The following is a 20,900-nucleotide window of genomic DNA, read 5'->3' as shown; positions in this document are numbered from 1 at the left end:
CATTTATAGTTTTAGGATGGAAATGAAAGCCAAATGATAACTTGTTTCTGAGGCCCCAGAGGGCAAGGCTGCCCATGATGTAGGAGAGAAGAAAGCCTGGAGGCGGAGACATGATAACTAGAGGGTAAGGTGCAGACAGGTAAATGAATCTGGGGCAGCACAATCCCAATTCCAGTTTTCTTCTGTGCCGTGAGCCACCTCAATGTCTGTCCAGCTAGATGAGTTAAACTACTTCCTGCTTTGTTGATGTGAACGTGAGTGGGGTTCCTGCCTCCTGTAGCTCCCAGCATCCTGATTAACTACAGGCTGTATCTGAGGAGATATCTGAGGATAGTTCTGTGATATTCATTAGCAGATTCACTTCAATACTTAATGTGCTTAATGAACTCTGTGGTCCATGGTGAAGGTCCCACTCGCGTTCAGTTTAACTCATGACCAGAGGAAAAATGACCTCAATCTGGAAATGGTCAGTGGTCAGTTTAAGCACTGTAGCTTGTTTCCAATACATGCTTCTGGGTAAGTGAGTTGAGAGACTTTTTTTTTCTCTTTTTCCGAGAGATGTATATGATGGCATATGTTTTAAAAATATCTGAGGAAGCCGGGCGGTGGTGGCGCACGCCTTTAATCCCAGCACTCGGGAGGCAGAGCCAGGCGGATCTCTGTGAGTTCGAGGCCAGCCTGGGCTACCAAGTGAGTTCCAGGAAAGGCGCAAAGCTACACAGAGAAACCCTGTCTCGAAAAAAACCAAAAAAAAAAAAAAAAAAAAAATATCTGAGGAGACTTACTAGATTGAATGGAATAGTTTTTAAATAGTTGAACTTGAGTTACTGTTGGTGAGGCTGACTTGGTATCAGCAGTTGCCTGTCTGGGTTACCCATAGTTGATGAAATATAACCCTAAGAAAAAGCCAGGTGGTGGTGGTGCACACTTTTAATCCCAGCACTTGGGAGGCAGAGGCAGGTGAATCTCTGATTTTGAGGCCAGCCAGGTCTACAGAGTGAGATGAATTCCAGGACAGCTAGGACTACACAGAGAAACACTCTCTCTCTCTCTCTCTCTCTCTCTCTCTCTCTCTCTCTCTCTCTCTCTCTCTCTCTCTCTCTCACATACACACACACACACACACACACACACACACACACACATACACAACGTGGTACATACATATCGTTAGGCCCTTTAAATCTGAGATTCACACCCTCAGGGGACCTTCCTGTTTTATGCTCAAAGTATATCTGAGTAGAATTCTAATTAATAAGCATGGAGGGCAGGAACAGAATTGATTTGGGGTCTGAGAACCTAGGTATTTGAGGTCTGGAGACTCTCTGTGTCTGGCATTGCCACAATAAAGCAGTTAGAATTTTGGAACTTAATGTATCCAGTGTTAATATATAACACTGGGCAGGGGCACCGGACTAAATGGAACCTGGTCAGGATGCGTGTGTCAGCAATCAGCATTTCTTCCATTTTCTAAGACGTTAGCCAAGTTACAACTTTTACTTGTTTCTTCAAAGACAAATAAGGGACAAGTGCAGAGCGCCAGCACAGGCCTGGTACAGTTTTAGGATGAGAATGTGGAGTTAATGCAGTAAAGCAAATGTTTCAGTGTAGCAGCCCTTTGCGTTCCTTAACTGTATTGAGAACGCGGGCTGACACCAACCGTGTAATGGCTGTATGGAGACAGGGAAATGACCCTGCGCCAGCATGCCCTGGTGTGCACCCAATGGAGTGTGTTAGTTGTCCCGGAGTGCTGTGGACCGACAACAAAACTGTATGCTGTTCAAGGGCATTGATAATAAACGGAGTGGCCACAAATAAAACTGTTCTTTCGTACGTACTCTGTGACTAGCACTGAATAATTTGGGGTTTCTAAAAATGGGAAGGCATTTGATAATCTTCCGAGCTCCAGACCATCTGCAGACCAGTTTCATTTGCTTGGAGTCAGATATGGGAAGAATCAGGAATCAGACTTGAAAAGGCTCTTTTGACAGAACAGGACAGATGATGCTACCCCCAAGAGAATGGTAGTCTGCCAAGACTTGGTCATCGACTTTACTTTAAGGATGTTTTGCCATATGGTCTTCTCAGGAAGCTAAAGATCAGATTTCCACATCTAGCACACACACATTAATAAATCATGTTATTGAACTAAGGGCAGGAACTACCGCTACCTGCATCTGGAGAGGAGAATTCACGTGGAGCTGTGGGAAGTGGAGGAAGGGAATTGACCTGGGCGGTAAGTGGTTGGGGAAGGGTGGTATGTTTTGGGAAGGATAGTTAATACAATATTTATTAGGACTGCAAGGCACTAGTGAGTTTTCTGTGACCTTTGTCAGGGAAGTATTCCCACCAAATAAAAAAAAGACATCACTATAAGAGTGCTGAATTTCAGAGTTAAAAACAATTAAATCAATTGGGAAGAGATTTGGAACTGTGGCAATCACTCTTGAAATTTATTTACAAACCAACTTTTCTTGCTAGGACAGAGGGACACCTTCCCATCCTTCTGAAGGAGAAATCTGTTGTGACATTCCATTAGTATTTAAGGCAAAATTGAGACTTCAGTGTTGAGCAAGAGCTGGATGGTTCTAGCTGAGGTCTCCCACCCAGAGTAGCACTTAGTGCCTACGGCTCTTCCTCTATCCTGGGATAGCTACATCTGAGTTTTCAACGAACAATATGCTGCGAGAAAGAGACTAGATGTTTTAGAAGACCACTTGAAAAAGTTAGAAATCCAATGTAATATTTATTTAATTATATGTACTTTATACCAACAATATAATTACTATTATTAAAATAAATATTTGCATATTTATCATATGCTTCCATTCAATATGCATTTATTAGTATTTGATGATACTGGCCTTGGATCCTGAATTCAAGCATCCCTCCTGGGCCAGCTCAAGTATCTGAGACTACAGGCCTGTGGCACTGTATTCACCTTTTAAATAATCCCAGGGCATTAAATAAACAAAAGGGCATCTATGGTTACTAATTAACCAGTTAATTTTGGAGCTAGAGGGGAAACCAATAACCTTGAGCATGCTGGGAAGACATACCGTAGAGCTGTACCACCAGTCCGGGTGTTCACTCTGAAGCTTCCGGTGGCCCGTAGGGAAGTTCCACTGCCCCTCGCTGAATTTGAGAGCATGTTGGGAACCAGTTTTGCCTTTGAGAAAAAGAGGCATTCACAGAACTAGAGGGCATCTGGCACTGTAAAGCAAGTTACAGGCTAGCATTCACCAGAGAGGTCCTGTTATATATTATTTAAGCGGAAGATAACTGTTGTAGATCTTGGACACAGGAGTGGTATTGAACTCCGAGTTTATTTCCTGAGGTGTTTTGAGTCTGAAAGATTCAAAGGAAGGCAGAATCTAGAAGCAAGGCCTGAAAGGATTGTTTTGAGGCAAAGGCTGGAGGAGGTGGCATAGGAGGACCGAGCAGCCAGGAAGCAGTCACCTAGGCAGATGCTCAGAAGGCCAGGGAGAGACAGAGATGGAAATGAGGAGAGAAAGCAAGGGCTATGTAACAAACAGCATTTCCAGATTTTACAGGGCTCTGTGCTTCTGATAACTGAGTTTTAATTGACTCTAGTATATCTCAGAGACAATACTTGCAAATGAAAAACAACCTCTTGGGAACTTGATATGTAGGAAAGACAAAATAGGTGCAATGCCTCTGGGGGCCCTGCCTCCATGCAGTCTTGTGCATATGTGACCCTCTGGGGGCCCTGCCTCCATGCAGTCTAGTGTGAATGTGACCCTCTGGGGGCCCTGCCGCTATGTGTCTAGTGCAGATGTGTATCTATGGGGCCCTGCCTCCATGCAGTCTTGTGCAGATGTGACCCTCTGGGGGCTCTGCTTCCATGTAGTCTTGTGCAAATGTGACCCTCTGGGGGCCCTGCCTCCATGCAGTCTTGTACAGATGTGTACCTCTGGGGGCCCTGCCTCCGTGCAGTCTAGGGTGGATGTGTACCTCTGGGGGCTCTGCCTCTGTGCAGTCTAGTGCGGATGTGTATCTATGGGGCCCTGCCTCTATGCAGTCTAGTGCAGATGTGACCCTCTGGGGGCCCTGCCTCCATGCAGTCTACTGTGGATGTGTATCTATGGGGCCCTGCCTCCATGCAGTCTACTGTGGATGTGTATCTATGGGGCCCTGCCTCCATGCAGTCTACTGTGGATGTGTATCTATGGGGCCCTGCCTCCATGCAGTCTACTGTGGATGTGTATCTATGGGGCCCTGCCTCCATGCAGTCTACTGTGGATGTGTATCTATGGGGCCCTGCCTCCATGCAGTCTAGTGCGGATGTGACCCTCTGGGGGCCCTGCCTCCATGCAGTCTACTGTGGATGTGTATCTATGGGGCCCTGCCGCTATGCAGTCTAGTGCAGATGTGACCCTCTGGGGGCCCTGCCTCTATGCAGTCTAGTGTGGATGTGACCTTCTGGGGGCCCTGCCTCCATGCAGTCTGGTGTGGATGTGTATCTATGGGGGCTCTGCCTCTATGCACAGTCTAGTGATGATGTGTACCTCTGGAGGTCCTGTGTCTACTCAGTCTAGTGATGATGTGTACCTCTGGAGGTCCTGTCTCTACTCAGTCTAGTGATGATGTGTACCTCTGGAGGTCCTGTCTCTACTCAGTCTAGTGCTGATATGTACCTCTGGGGGTCCTGTCTCTACTCAGTCTAGTGATGCTGTATACTTCTGGGGGCGCTGCCTCCATGCATAATCTAGTGATGCTGTGTACTTCTGGGGGCCCTGCCTCCATGCATAGTCTAGTGATACTGTGTACTTCTGGGGGCCCTGCCTCCATGCATAGTCTAGTGATGCTGTGTACTTCTGGGGTCCCTGCCTCCAATAATAGTCTAGCGATGATGTGCACCAAGGTCTGACCATTGGCCAGTGTCATCTCATTTTGTGGCTTTGGAGTTCTTAGACTTTTGCCAGGATCTGGCAATCTAGAGGTTTTTCATCAGAGCAGAAGGCGAGTTGCTATTGCTGTGGCCCCAGGCTGGAGCTTGGGTGAAGGGTTGGAAAGAACATGCTGCCTTGTACATCCTCTCTACAGGATCAGCAGCACGTCATTGATCCAGACCTTTGTGGACTCGGTAGAGAGGTGCTCAGGATCACTATTGGATATTTGTACTCTTGAAAGACTTAGAATCATAGGCTAACCCCAAATTAGCTATTTGGTATCAGAGCCCACGGAGTCCTATAACAAAGTAAGGGCTGACTCTCCGGGTTGGCCTAAGCAGCTCAAACGTTGGAAAAGTCTGTTTCTCCACTAGGCTACTCTTATAGTCCTCCTGCCTCCCCAGTGAGCTCTCCTTAGAAATTATGCATGAGTTTGTAGAAACAGTCCTGAAACATCTGCCCCCTCACTCCAGGCAAATGTCAGCAATCCTCACAGCAGTTTCTCCTCTGGAGTTTTAGGGACATCTTCCCTGAGGTATGTATTTAACTTCATTTGGGAACAATGTAAACAGCATTAGCATAGGGCTAACCTTGTACAAATGAAAACTTAATAAATATTACTCGAGGAAAGTAAATGAGCTGGGAAGAAAGCTGACTCTTATAGCTGTTGGTGTCGCTGGAAACATTTATTAAACTCTTTACCTTCATGGGGCACTGAGCCAGGGATGGTACAAAATACATTAGCAGATGTGACTTGTGCCCTTGGAGACCCAGGGCAGCATTTGCAAGTCCATTCTTGTGTGAAGTGTGAGATTTACCTCTCTTGTCATTCTCAGCTGACAAACAAGTAAACAATGGTTGGGGGCAAGGAGAATGGTGGCCATCAGAAGGCTGGCATGCAGGTGGAGTGCACCCAGGGTGCTCGGTTATTACTCTGTGCTCCTGGAAGCACTTTCCAATACTGTATTGTGTTAGAGTAGATGCCTAGGTATGTATAGCATAGCATAGCATAGCATAGCATAGCATAGCATAGCATAGCATAGCATAGCATAGCATAGCATAGCATAGTAATTAGTTATACTTCTAAGGTTCTTGTCTTTGTGGGTATAAATACATTTTTAAAAGATTTACTTTTAGTATGTAGTTTGTCTACGCCAGGAATGTTAAGGTCTGGATTGGAAACATCACTTTGGCTGAAGAATGATTTATCTTTGCAGGGCAGGGTCTTTAGGGGAGGTCCAAGATTTCCATTACAGTGGGAAGCATTGTTACAGTCTGTCTGGTCCCTGGCAAAGTTGGGAACTGGAAGCTGAGACTTGGTCTTTCTCCTCAGGCCTCTGCTTTTCTGCATTTCTAAATACAGCTGGCTTCCTTTAGTTTCCTCTTTTCATATGTGGCCTAGGGTCCTGCCTGTCATCTGTGACAGAAGCATTTTCTTATTTTGAGATAATTTTAGATTTGCAGTAAAGCTGCTAAAATAGTATGGAGGATTCCTATACACACACTCTAACTGGCTTCACTGAATGTTAACCTCTTTTGTCCTAGGGGCCTTGCTGTTCACAGAGTGATGGGTCTGGGGGTGGAGCTGGGGAATGAGGGGTCTGGACAGTGACCTTCCTCTAACTTCCAAGGAGTCTCCAATTGTGGAGTGGATTTTAGTGACCTAATGTTTTAGCTTTTCATGAGAAATTTAAAAATTTAAAATGTTCTTCAGGTAATAGCAGTAGGGAATTCAAAGGTAGTGGGCATTAGTGGTTGCATTTCAGTGATGATAGAATTTATGAAAGGGGAATTTTAATGTGAGAGTCCTTGCTGGGGTCTTGAAATACTGATCTGTTTCCTTAGCGTCTACACTGATCTCTGGGGATACCAAGTTGAGCTTTAAGATGGGGTTTTTAATCAACAGTGTACAAATGCTGTGCTGGAGGTACATACCATGTGCTGTGGAGAGCATGGCAGAGGCCTTGATGTCCTCCCTGATGGTACAGTCTTCATTAGGCTGCAATGCCTGGAAGGAACACTCCTGGCAGATGGAAACAATCTGTTCTGTCTAGTCCAAACTTACAATTACGAGAGCCTAGGTGAATTTAGGGACAGAAAATGCTTTGTTGTCTTACCAGTAGGTAAGTACATTGTTCCCCATAAGTAGAGTGAAAACGGTCATTAAATGCAGGGATGTGCTGATTGTCTTTATTTTCCCAATGCTACCCACTGCTCTCCTTTGTTTTTTTTTTTTACAATGCATAAAATTCTTTATTTAGAACGATAAAGTATATGTATATATAATTCGATTTCAACTTCAAACCTGTACAAAAAAGTCAGGATATATACCTACCTTGAGAACGGCACCTACAGTATATACACAAATACATCACATTTTACAACCCTCCTATTTGATTAGACTTCATTCATAATAAGGCATGAATTAACTATTTTACTTTTTCATATAAAAATCAGAGTAGGTATCTACACTTTCTAGAAAATAATTGTGCATAGAACATCTCAAAATATGTACCTCACTATATTGTTTAAGTGATGTTGCTTGGGGAAAATGTGGATATGGACCAGTTCTGTAAAGGTGCCCATCTACAACTGTGCTTTGGTGTGGAGTATAGTTTATTGTCATTGGTATTTATGTTTCTTCATTCTTACACTTGGTGTATGTAGAGACTACTTTGTTACTCAGTGCTCTGTTGGCTTACCAGCTCGCCTTTTTTTATAGGCTCATCAGTAGGTGGTGTGTGCTATATCTTTCTCTGTGGTCCTTCTAGAGGATGTTCTGGAAATGGGGACATATCATCATAGTAGATTGGAAACTCCAAGTTCCTACTAACAGTTTCTGTAGAAACATTCCTTATAATTAGGCTCTTCTGCCATGTGTGTATCTGTTAAGGAACGCAGACTATGTTTAACCAGTTCATTTAAACATCCTTCTGTAATCTCAGACATATATCTCTCCACGTTAAGTATTATTTGATTGAGAGTGAGTTCCCATGAGCACAACTCAAAATAGAACAATGGAAACAATCAAAATAGCAGATGGACAAGTTTGGAAAATGTGATTTTTGTATGTATGCTGAAGACCAGGGTGTATAGTATCAGGTCGCCGTTATAACCAGCCATGGGCAACCCGATGCTATGCACCGTGGTCTCCAGCATACTTTGTGTTAGTATCTGAGTCTTGTTTCTGGTGAGAGATTCAAGATGAGACATAGAAAGTGATGTGTCAAATACACATCTATGATCCAAACACTTGTGACATATTAAATTCCACATCAGTCTCACCAGCAGCAGGCTTGGCAGTGAAGATATCATATAGATATCAATGTGGAGAATTTCATTCTGATGAGTGAAAGCTTTGACTGATTCTTCTTCAGTGAAATTGAAACTGCATCTTTTTTGTTTGTTTGTTTGTAATTTCAGAGCAGTGGTGGCAGAACTTTGTTTAGCAGCCCCCGTTGCATGTTCAGTTTGCTGAATCCTGCTGTGAGGGCGTCAGTCAGTGGCATCACCAATCCAGTTGTGAAACAGGTGAGAACCTCTTTATCCATCCCTCTGTTGTTGGGCACCTATGTTGTCCTCTTACATATTGTGAGCAGTGCTGCAAGAAAGCATGGATGTTCAAGGATCTCTTTCGTAGGTTGACTCAGAGTCCTTTGGGCAAATTCCTAGGGGTGGTGTAGCTGGATCATATGGTAGACCTATTTGTAGTTTATTTGTGAGAACGCTCCACACTGATTTCCGCAGTGGCTGAACTAATTTGCCACCTCATCAGCAGCATGTAAAGGTTCCCTTTGGTCTGCATCCTCGCCAGCCTTTGCCATTTGTTTTCTTAATGGCTGCCATTCTGACCGCGGTGAAAGAGGATCTCAATGCAGTTTTCCTTTGTGTTTCTCTGATGGTTAGTGAGGTTGAATGTTTTTTCATGTTTATTGCCCATTTATACGTCATCTTTTGATAACCGTCTTTAACTCATTTTCTGTCTATGTTTTTTGACTTCTTTAGTTCTTTTGGGCTCTTCGTATGTTCTAGATATCAACCAATCTTCTGTCCACTGTTCTCTAAAGTGTCTCTTCTCCTGATTAGCTGTTTCCATCATGCAGGAACATTTTAACTCCATGAGATGTCATTTGTCCATGTTTGGCCTTATTTCCTGAGCAGTAGGATTCCTATTCAGAAAGTCCTTGTCCACTTGTGTTTTGAAGCTCCTGACGACTTCCATTCTTGCTTCTTCATTTTCTAAAGACTGTCTTCAATGAGATTTAAATGTTGGCGTCGTCATACTTACTAGTCATGGTCTAGTTCTGTAACCTGCCTGAGAAACCTTTGCCCTCTTCCACATCCTGATTTTTCTTTTGTTTCTCACCAACAGCTTTATGATTTTATCACTTGTATTCTCATTTATATTACCTATCACGTTAGTTTTTGTGAATGAGGTGGGGTTGTGCTCAAGATTTCTAGTTTTTCTATTGTTTTTCTTTACCTGTTGGATTATGCTAGTGACTCTGTGAAAATCATGATTTTGTATGAGGAGGTCTATTTTGGGGGGACTCTATTCTGTTCTATAGTTGTTCTTTGGTAGTCTTGTACCATTTATGAAACTATTATAGTGTATATGGTTGTGTGTATAATGTATGTGTGTGAGTGTGGGAATGTGCATTGAGGCCAGAGTACAACTTCTGGGAACTGGTGCTCTCTTTCCACTTTGGTTCTGAGGACCACACTCAGGTCCTAAGGTTTACACAACAAGCATTTGTATCCAAAGATCCACCTTTCTGGCTTGCACCATTTTTAATGGTTGTTATCATACAGGCGGCTCTTCCATAAATCACATGGAATCACTGGGCAATCTTGAAGTTTATGATTTTGCTGTTAAAAACAATAGATATGTCTGTTCAGCTATTGATATCTGAAAAGAAAAAATTTTTTTTATACAAAATCCAAGGCAAATATTTATAAGTGCAGTACTACTATTTAGCTTTATATAGTATAGTCTAGTTTTTATTTCTGGAGCAAATGAGGGTACCTTCTGTTTACAAGAAAGTAGAATGAATGCTCTGATCAGAGCCCATGACGCTCTTGCCATCTGGGAGAGGACAGTGTACTTTGCTTCTGGCTAGTCAGCTTTCTGTCTCTGTAATGAAATAAATGATAAATGTAACTCGTCTAGAAAAAAATCATTTATTACAGGTTTGTCTTGATTTCTGCTTTCAGGGATTCCAATCTAAGGTTAGGTGGATCCATTGCTCTGTGCATCTGGTAGACGTGTGGGGTGGCAAAAGCGGGGACCATCTCATTATTAGTGCTGACTGCTTACATCAGGAGCCAGGAATCTAAGCTAAAGGGGCATAGAAAGAGACCAGAGCACCCTGTCTGCAAGGGCACGCTCCCGATGACCTACGGGCCTTTCACAAGACCTTACCTCTTAAAGGTTTACTGTCTTCCCGGAGCACCATCCTGGGGACCAAGCCTTTAACACATGGGCCTTCAGGGAACGCCTTCTAAAGCCATAGCAGCCCTTACATACCATTTTCATATTGTTTCTTTTATGTAACAACCAAAATTATTAGAGAATTATAAAAACCAAAACCTTCAGTGGAAGAACTTTCCTAAAACTTAACTATTCTCCATGGGCCTCATAACATCTTATAAATATATATGCATTTGCATGCATGTCAGCTGACTGAAAATAGGAGGTGAATATTTGACCAATTGTCTAAAGGCATTCACTCAATTATAGAAACCGAGCAGTGGTCATAACTCTCCCTGTGTGTGCTGTCGGATGTGAAAGGTTATCTGTCTTCAGCTTTTTTATATGCTAACCAGAAAGGCATTTAGTTGCATAAATGATCCCCGAGGTCACATGCTTTTATTTTATGTGGGTATATACACAAAATTATAGTGCTGTGTGAAGTATTTGTAAATGTTTAGCTGCTTTATGTGATCATTTATCCACTTAAAGGAGCCTTTTGCAGGAGAAGGGCCACCCTAGATCTCATTTTAGGTCTTGTGATACTTTTCTTGGGGAAGATGGGTTTTAAGAAGGAAACTGTTATTTTTGGTAAATATTTAATATTTTCCACATCTTTTTCTGTATGAACAGTAAAATAATTGTATATTATGGTAATTTAATATGATTTCTTTTATTTACCATAATAAAATTATTATCTGTGATAGAAGGACTACTGGTCTGGAAGCTACAGTTTTAATAAATTATTTAGTCATCCCTGTAGTCTAATCAAAGCTTGACAGCTCTAAATTGTGCTAAGTTAGATATCGGGACACAGAATGCAGAGGACTATATCTCGGGCAGTACACAGAAGGCTGTGTAAGAACAGCTTCTTCAGACTTTACATATGCCTTTTAATTTGTCCGTGAGTTAGAGACGTCCTTTCTGGGTCATGTCAGTTATTTTTAACCAAGTAAAAACTCGTTTTTCTTCTCTTTTCTTTTCTTTTTTATGAAGCCTTTATTTGATTGTTATCTATTGTAAATAGAACAGAATCTTTAGGAAGACTACCCTCACTTATTCTTTTTCTTTTCTATGTGTGGCATGAAAAAACCCAATAACATGAATGGAAAAGCCTCATGGTCCCAGTGCTGACTCCATCTTTCAATGCTGACACAGTTTCTGGATCCCTGTGTGTATAAGACATGAAGACCACCCTAACCTGGACCCAATTCAAATTGATTCATGAGATAGTTTAAGATAGAACTGATGGTTTTGGGGGTATTGGTCTTAACATTTTGAGGTATATTCCAGTGTGACTGGACACACTAGACTCAAACTAATCTCTTTCTGGTACTTATGATAGAAACATTTTTCTTTTATCAAGGCAGCAGAGGAACCTCTCTGAGATTCTCTTTAGAATTCTCCCAGGGAAGTCAGTGGAGATGTGACCAGGTAGGAAGAGGATAATCACAGCAGCCTGTTGATTGCTGTGTATTCCCTGAATCATCAAGTCTCCCACTTTCCTGATGAGAGATAATCCAGAAAACAGACCAGAACCAAAATCAAAGGTATAGAAGATTAATTAAAAATGAATTTCATTCTTTGGCTCTCTGTCTCATATAATCATCCCATTTTCAGTAACCTTTGATAAAAGGTGTATGTATAGTTAATGTGTTTTTCTTTCCTGAGACCCTGTATCCCTACCCGCCTCCTTAAACAAGAGCTGGGAACGCATGAGCTCACGTCATTCTAAAGCAGAAGCTTAAAACTAAGAAAGGTCTCTCCTCCATCCCTTTATACTATGCATTGTAATGTTACCCCCAACGAGAATATGTTTGTTTTGTGGTCACTTTACTGTTTGGTGCTTGTGATTTTTCTCAGGTCTGACTCTTGCTGCTAATGAACATGTTCATTTATACTATGCAACCGAAGTATAGGCATGTTAAATAATTGATTGGGCTGTGGCAGATAGAGAGTGGGAAATGTAGTCCCTTTGTTGCTATGGTGATACATTAAGGGGTCCTGTCCATCATTTGGACCACATGGATCTGACACATGTGATGTAATTGTGGTTGATGTGGTTGGAGGAGAAAATCAACTTAGGAAGAGGTGGTATTTGAAGCAAATGAATGTATGTTTCAGAAGGTGCTTGGCAAACTTGCGAATGACTTATACTGTTCTATTAAAAGGCTCACTCCCAGCTAATGCATCAGCATAGAGAATGGGTGAAGTGACAGATTTGTTTACTTGCTATCACAGTAGCATTTGATCATTTATTGCCTAAAATGGTTATTGTGTGAGGTTTACATTCTTCCCTCTGTCATCCTTAGGAGGGCTTCCAGTAAGTGGAATTAATGCTGTCTTTAGTAGAGATTCTGAGGGGAAGGACATTTCTTTTATTCTTTGTTAAAAGCAAAACCCCCAAGCTGTTAGAGGAAGCCATTTTGTTTATGCACTGTTCCAGCAAATATTCATTGAGCATTCAGCTGGGGACCCCCAAAAGCTGGGAGACAAGGGCACAAAACTGATATGGTCCTTTTGTGGTTGTCTGTCCATTTGCCCTTAGCTCTTCCCTTTACTGCTATCCTCTGACTTGAAGAGGACTTTATTATTATATGTGTGGTAATGTTTTAGACTCTGTGTGTGTGTGTGTGTGTGTGTGTGTGTGTGTGTGTGTGTGTGTGTGTGTGTGTAGATGCATTCATGTACGGGTGCATGTGGAGATCCAAGGTTGATGTCAGGAGTCTTCCCCAAATACTCTCCATTTTGTTCATCGAGGAAGGGTTTCTCAGTTGAACCAAGAGCTTGCCAGTACGGCTAATTGAAATAGCCAGCTTGCTTTAGAGATTTCCAGTCTCTGCTTTGAGCCCTGGAATTAAAGGTGGCTCACCACGCCCCCTTGCCATTTATGTGCGTCCCAAGGTCCCAAACTTCGGTCTACATGCTTGTGCAGCACAGACTATCCACTGAGCCATCTCCACAGCCCCTAGAATACTTATCTTGTTCTTATCCTTTGTGGTTCTTTAATGTGTATATCTCTCAGAATTTTTTGTTTGTAGTGCTAGGAAGTGAATCCAGGGCCTGGTGTAATATTCTACCAGCGAGCTGCCTCCTCACCTTTTAGTACTTTGTTTTGAGACAAAAATCTCATGCAGTGTAGGATGGCCTGTAATATGCTATACTATCTGAAGCCAGCCTTGGACGCTTACCTCATCACTGCTGGTATGCACCACTATACCTAGTTTTCTCAGTAGGTGTGTGTGTGTGTGTGTGTGTGTGTGTGTGTGTGTGTGTGTGTGTGTGTGCATGTGCATGTTTACTTAGGTACATGTAGAGGCCAGAGGAGAACCTTGAATGTTGTTCCTCAGACACTGTCTATACATCCTTTTTTTTTTTTTTTTAATTGAGACACTGTGTCTTGGTCAGTAACTCACCAAGTAGGCTAGGCTGGGCTGGTTGGTCAGCAAGCCCTGAAGATTCACCTGTTTTCTTCCTCCATAGGGCTGGGACTATAAGTACAAGGCGCTATGCTCAGCTTTTTCAGTGTGGATCCTGGGAATTGAATTCAGGTCCTTGTGCTTGTAAGGTTCAACATACAAACAGCTGAGTGGGTGCCTTAACCCCCAGTAGTTACAACAAGCAACATGAAAACAAATACAAACTTCAGTGACATAAGTGGCACTCTTGATCTATACCTTTCCTGTCACTGGGCCAGCGAAGTCAAGAGCAATCTCTTTGGGGTATTTTACTCAATTAGTTTCCCATACATTTTTCCTGACTATGTTTTTTCTTAAATGCTATTAATTAATCTTATGTGTGTTTTTATTATTCCTAGGAGAAGTCTTGGGGAAGGACGAAGTTGAAAGTCAGTAGAGAGGCCCTAGCACATTTTTTTTTTTTTTTAGAGAGGAAGAATTGGGTTGTGTTGAACTCATGATGGGATATCAGGAAGTTTAGGCCTGCTATCCCAAATGTTTTGATTCACAAAACTCTGGCTCTTTGCTCTCCCTGGGCCATATCTGAAAGGAGGCTTGAGCAAGTGATGCCCTCTCATCTTGGAGTAGATGTTTATTTGGCCTTGGATAGTGAGCAAGAGTACAGACACTGGTCTGGCAGTGAATCTAGGCATGGGGGCTATGACAGTGACTGGGCAATACAGAACTCACATACGTAGCACTCACCAGGAATTTTAGAGTGATACAGGCAGCTGGGAACCACTGTGTGTGTGTGGGGGGGGCTGGAAGCTCAGTGTGAGCAAGTTAACATTCCAGGGGAGAGACTGGCCCTTGAGCTTGGGGAGAAGGGAGGTCACCTAGAAGTACCCTTGGACGTGTTGAGTACTTGACATATAGACACTCAAGGCTCTTTGATTTTTGATCCGAGAAACTAATAAATCTGACAGAAATAGGAATCATCTCAAATGGCAGGTCAGCTTCATCTCTTTTGATCGAAGCGGGCTTTCTGGCTGGCTCTGAGTTTTGATGATTATCTTATTTTCACATTCTGAAGGATCATTGAGTATTGCTGAACCCCTGCGTTTATACCGTTACCAGAGGAGTTTGGAAACATCCTTGAGATTCAGATTCTGAAGGGTTACTAGCTTTAAAAATTATGATTTTGTTTGTTGGCTGGGAAAAAAAATACAAAAGCAAAAAGCACTTCTTGAAGCTTGTGATTCACTGCTTATCACCTTGAGCTCTTGCCACTCAGTGTCAGGGAGGCATTGAATCTTGTACAGAGGGAAAACAGTAAACACTGTGGGGCTGCAAAGAGCAGCCCGAGCGCTGTGACGCCAGGTATCTCTCATAGCGGGTTGACCAGCAGTCTCAGGCCAGTGGCTTTGTGTGTGAATTTTTCTGCCCAGCCTAAGCCCAGTGAGAGGCAAATATCTTGCTAATACAGCAGCTGCATTTGAACTTGGTCCTTCTGGTGGCTGAAGGAAAAAAACTAATGGAAACAACTGACCTCAGGCCTGGCTGAGTAGCGGTCTGACAAAAAGTAAATCGAGATAAATTATGCTCTGGTCTGCTAGAGTACCCCTGTCTCCGTCTCCAGGTTTGATTTATGCAGGAGTGCTTGCTGCTGCTGCCTTTGAACCTACAGCAAACAAATTTTCTCTGTTATATGCAGATTTGAGGAAGGCAGTGAAGCAAGTCGCTATGGGGAGCACATCACCCATTCTGCTGCAATACAGAACTCACACATTTAAACCAGATGGCGTGAAATGGAACAAATTGGGCCATAAGCCACGCAACACAATGAATGCTAAATGGGAAGGAACCCCAAAAGTGCTATCAGAAAACTGGTGTGGTACTAAAGACCAGACTAGGAGGTGGGCGTTGTGGCATGTGTCAGGCCTGGGGAGCCTGCCGTCTTGACTATCATTTTCTAAATTACTTGGGTGAAGATAGAGGGAAGTGTTGCTTTTAGGTTTGGTGGTTGTTTGAGCCGTTGCTGTAAGGATGTTGGGCAGTGTTTATTTTTCTCATCCCTTAATCAAAAGCTGTCACAAAGATTAAAACCAGCAAATCTGGTCTTTGTTTCTATCTCAAGAAATCGTGGTTAAAAATACTAGCACTTCTGGACTTTGGTATTGTACGTTGTGGAACTTCTTTTTATTGCATTTTTTCTTTTTCTTTTCTTTTCTTTTTTTTTTTTAACCATTTGTACATAGGTTCATGTAGTTCGGTCTGGCTCACTGTGTTGCTGGGGATGACCTTGAACTTCAGCTCCTCCTGCCTTGGCTTTGAAGTGCTGAGAGTATAGGTTTATGCCACCGTCTAGTTTATGTGGTTCTGAGGATTGAACTTGAGGTTGTGCCTATTAGGTTGTACCACACTACCAACTGAGACGCATCTTCAGCCCTTCATGGAACTTCTTCAAGATGTCATTCACTCACAAGGGATGTTTTGTACCCTCCCCCCCACACCAGGTGTTTCTTGTGGCAGACTGTGTCTGTGGGAGGCATCTTTAGCCTATTTCATCTGAAGGAATCAGTCATGCCCTCCCCACCCATTCAGTGAGGTTTAACAAAGAACCTTAGTGAATGCTTCCCTGCCCCCTTGTGGCCTCTTTCCGGGGTGGGCGTAGGCTTCCCACCTAGCTTGTCTCTGGTCACAGAGAACAGAGAGAGCCTTCTGTGACCTAGATAGTAGGAAGCATATTGTAAGATCCCAGGCAAAGACAGCAGCAGGCTTCAGGAAGGGCAAGGGCTGAGAGGCACTGGACACCCAGTGGCTGGAATCAAAGGCTGTTGGATCCCTACAAGTTCTCCAGGCCCGGCTGTTGTTCCTCACTGTACCCAGCTATTCTCTAAGCTGCTGGTCTGTCTCAGGCTTATTTGCTTCACTGCCTGCTGCCAGGTCACTTTACCACTTAGAATTGAACTAGGAACGTGACTGGCAAAATTAATGGATCATCATCTCTGATATTCAAGCCTAATGCAGATTGGTGACCAACTTAGAGTTGCTTTGGATTAGGTTGCCACCCTGTTTTTTCTGTTTCTGTTCCATTTGGCTAGCAAGTTATTGTTATTGGTGGTGGTGGTGGTGGTGGTGGTGGTGGTGGTGGTGGTGGTGGTGGTGGTGGTGGTGTGTGTGATCATGCACTGCTTTAGTGCAGAAAAGCATTATCTAAGGCTGCCCCCAAGCAGGGGCTAGTAATATTACCAGTGTCCCTCCGAAGGGTTGTGGTAGGGCATTGCACAGCCCCCGTGAAGAGCATACTGTCATACCCACAAGGTGCCAGTCAGATAGAGGTTGTTATCTCCATTTTGAAACAGCAGAGATTGGGGCCACAAAAGGTTAAGTACTGTGTCTCCAGCTATGGACTTAGTAGGGAGCAGAAGTGGAATTTAAGGCCAGATATATTTGACCTCACTAGAGCATGTTTTTAAACACTGGAACAGCAGAGCTGGGTTGAAGCATCATGATAACACTGGACCTTTCTGCTTTCGGATGGCCGGGCCTTATGATTTCGGAGTCCTTCTCGAAGTCTGACTACTAGGATGGTGCTTCACTTTCTCATCTCCAGGAAAAGACCTTCTAAGGAAGATTCCAAGTTCTCTGTCGTTGAGAAGAAATAGTTAAAACTCAGTGCTTTTGGAGTGGATTTGTTCTCACTGTATCACAACAGGATTAGGTTCAGGAGAGGGTTCTCCAGCTGGGTTCTCCATTGCCAGGCAGGTGTTCTGATGCCCGCCGTCCTCTGCCACAGGCAGTCTCCTCACTTAGGGGTCTATAGTACTTCCCAGCACTCTGAGTCTGGAGGCCAGGGCAGCGTTTGGGCTTTGGCACAGAGCAGGCATGCAGTACATGTTGTTTGAATAATTAGATAGAAGCGTGCACCCTGTGCTTCCCCCAAGATCAGCTTGGTGAATCACTCTTTCCTCACGCCTCAGTCTCGCTGGCTGTTCTTTGTTCGGGTTTCACAGCCCTGTGTGAGAAAGTGCTTTATCTGATGCCTGTTTGGATTTCACCTCCACCCTGTCGATTCAAGCTGGGTAACCTTTTTAAGTTACTATCTCAGAGCGTGTAGTATATAAAACACCTCTTCGTGCAATGTGAGACTCAAGAAAGCTCAGACGTGGCCGATATTACTACAATAATCCTCAGGATAATTACTGCACTTCTTTCCCTGGCCTGTTGCTACTCCTTATTCCCAAATGGGGGAGCTCTTAACTTTGATCCGCAGTCATATAGTATTGGACTGCAGCCTTAATTCATGGGCCTTTTTGTTTATATTCTGTTGTCACCCTACGACTTGAAGCATTTCAAGTGTTATAAAGCAAATTTTGTATGAAGATAATTATCATGCTGCTAATGTAGAGGGGAGCTGAGGTGTTTTAATTAATGATGTGCCAGACACCCTTTCAAATAGGGTGAAGTATAATTTTTAAGGCCTTCATCTACTTGGCCATAATTAGGGACATTTGGAACGTTCCAGCATAATGTCTGCTGATTTGCACACTTTCATTAAGCAATCAGGATTGAATGACCCAGTGGCCAGACTTGCATGGGATTAGGCTCCAGCTTTTGAGGTGGAAGAGCCGGCTTTCTGTTTTCACCGGCCTGCTTTCTAATAACCTTTACCAAACCATGATCCTTGTTCATCACAAGTAATGCAGTACACTTTTTTTTTCCTTTTGAGGCCTTGTTTTTTTTTTTTTTTTTAAATCAAATCCTGTATTTCCTCTTCGTTTTTACATTCTGAACCAGCTTGGCTATGTCTGTCTGTTAGAAAACAGATTCTCTAAGCTCAGTGTATAGTGCATGCCTGGGTTCCCTGCACTAGAGGCTGGGGCAGGAGGATTGCGAGTTTGACAGCAGCCTGGGCTATACAGTGAGACCCTGCCTACAAAACATAATATTCAAGGATTAAATGTTTCATATGACATGTTAGTTTTCCTTGGTGTACAAGAAATAATTTAAAGGGGGGGTTGTGGGTCACAGGCCGTCGTGGTGGGTAAGCATGGTGGCGGGGTGCAGGACACTGCTCACACCGCCTCTGCGGTCAGGAAGCCGAGGGAGAGAGACACAGGCTGGTGCTCAGCTCATGCTCTGCTTTTGTCTGGTCTGGAGCCCGGTCCATGGGTTGGTGCTGTTCACATGTGGAGGGGATCTTCCCTCCGCAGTCCAGCCTCTCTGGAAACATCCTCACAGACACACTCAGAGGTGGTGTTTCCATGGTGATTTCAGTTACGGTGACAATGATGGTTAACCATCACATATGGCAATGATTATTTTGTGGGTGTTAGAGGTAATTAGTAATGGAAATAAAAAATGTGAAGTTAGAGCCGTAAAAATGAGAAGAAAAGGAATGAGTTAAAAACTTGGGAACTAGAACGGACTTTGGATATCATATCTGCCCCTCCATTTTAGACTGATCCCAATAAGAATAGGGGCAATGCTTGATTTCTTCAGTATCATGTTCCTTGTACTGATGACTGTACCTAAACTGATGGCTAATTGGAGGCCCACTGATCCCTATATAAACTACTTTGGTAACTACAGGGAGGGAACCTGGATTTCCCCGGAACCTGGTAATAGATATATTAAGAAGGAAGTAAGGTAAAGAAGACATGAATTTGGAAGAATAAAAGTCAGAATAAGGGTACTTAAGGAATGTGTAAGAAAGCTGCAAATTAGAAACTGTGAACTTTGCTCACCAATAATTCATGTGGAAGAAACAAAGTACGTAGACATGTGGCATCTCAGAAATCAGTGCCATGTGGTTGCTTTCAAGAGGCCTTTCAGGGCTGAGACAGCTCTGTGAGCAAGAGTGCATTGCAAAGCCAAGCTCTGTGGCTGGAGCCCCTAAGAAGACGATCGGAGAGCACTGACGCTTCAGAGTTATCTTCTGACCACCACATGTACACCACGGCACACCTATGCCCCAATAAAATACACCAAGAGCTCTTTTAAATAGCTGTCTTACAGTTTTTCCTGTTGGATCTACGTTTTTTTTCTTGGTTTTGTCATTTTACTGCTTAAACCAGGGCAGCTTTTCAAGCTCAGAATCTTCATTAATTTTCTCCTTTTCTACCTTAGGTTTATAATTCCTGTCCTGAATTCCATTAGTTCTTTTCCTTGCTGTTAGTACAGATTATGCAATTTTAAATTCACTTACATTTGTCAAATTCTTGATAATGTCATGTGAATTGAAAGGTATATCTCAGATATCTTCTATTCATCAATTTTGGTCTTCTTCTCCCCAACCTCCTGTCTTTTTAGTGGAGGTCCCACTAAAAAGGGCAGGTCCTTTCTAACAAGAAAAGAGGGGTTCCCTCACCCATGGCTTTTGGCCCATGACTGCCATATAGGGATGGGGAGAATGAGCAGCAGTCACTTGCTAAAGGGCTGGACCATTTATATGAGAGAGTCAGCTCTGCGTCTGTTTAGGGGTCTATGGGATGCATTTCCTTTAGCTCACTGGAACACAGATCATGACTTCCAATTACGTGGGTGTCTAGAAAAATTAGTTTTGAAAACCTTTAAAGCATGCCTGCAGACCTATTTACCAATCGACCGTAATTATTTATTGATCACATGTCATGTGAGCAGACCTGGCCAGACCCTGCTCAGATAGAATAGTAAAATTTGGCCTAAGGTTTTCTGCCTGTCATTCTGTTTGTGATTGAGGTTATTAGAGAAAGCCCATTTATGCTGAAATCAAGACAGATGGCCTGTGGGGGTTCTGAGTGGAAACTCACCTGTTTTCGCTGTCACTTTAGAGACTGCAGCACTTGCGTCTTCAGTAGTGGATTATGCCCAATCAACAGTGATGAACATATGAGCGCTTTTAATTAGTCCTCATGCCCTCTGTCTAATGCAATCAGAAGCCCTGTACTGGAGCAGAGAGTTACAATCAATCGTTCATCAGCTTCGGAGCTAGAGGTAAACCCATTTGCTGTTAGCTTGCAACTTAAAATATCTGCTTTATGTAACCAGACAGACATCTACAAACTGAGTGTATTTTGAGCATGTAGACTTAAATCTCAAGTCGCAGATTGCTTTGATTAAGTGTAATTGTGAGAA

The 20,900-nt window shown here is 43.1% G+C and overlaps 1 protein-coding gene across 10 annotated transcripts in view; it reads left to right on the top strand.

The window, feature by feature from the left end:
• Fhip1a (FHF complex subunit HOOK interacting protein 1A) overlaps positions 1-20,900 on the top strand; it is a 236,394-nt gene that overhangs the window by 91,913 nt on the left and 123,581 nt on the right. For 8 of the 10 annotated variants that reach the window (XM_076574338.1, XM_042279223.2, XM_042279224.2 and 5 more), the window contains one exon: positions 8,337-8,444. The exons of 1 other annotated variant lie outside the window; for it this stretch is intronic. The gene's annotated coding sequence lies outside the window, so the exon portion shown is untranslated. The remainder of the gene's footprint in view (positions 1-8,336; positions 8,445-20,900) is intronic. One more of the 10 variants, XM_076574337.1, reaches the window with a different exon arrangement.

This window comes from Peromyscus maniculatus, chromosome 6, assembly GCF_049852395.1.
Source record: "Peromyscus maniculatus bairdii isolate BWxNUB_F1_BW_parent chromosome 6, HU_Pman_BW_mat_3.1, whole genome shotgun sequence".
Classification (NCBI taxonomy): Eukaryota; Metazoa; Chordata; class Mammalia; order Rodentia; family Cricetidae; genus Peromyscus; species Peromyscus maniculatus.
This window is presented reverse-complemented; position numbering and strand designations above follow the sequence as displayed.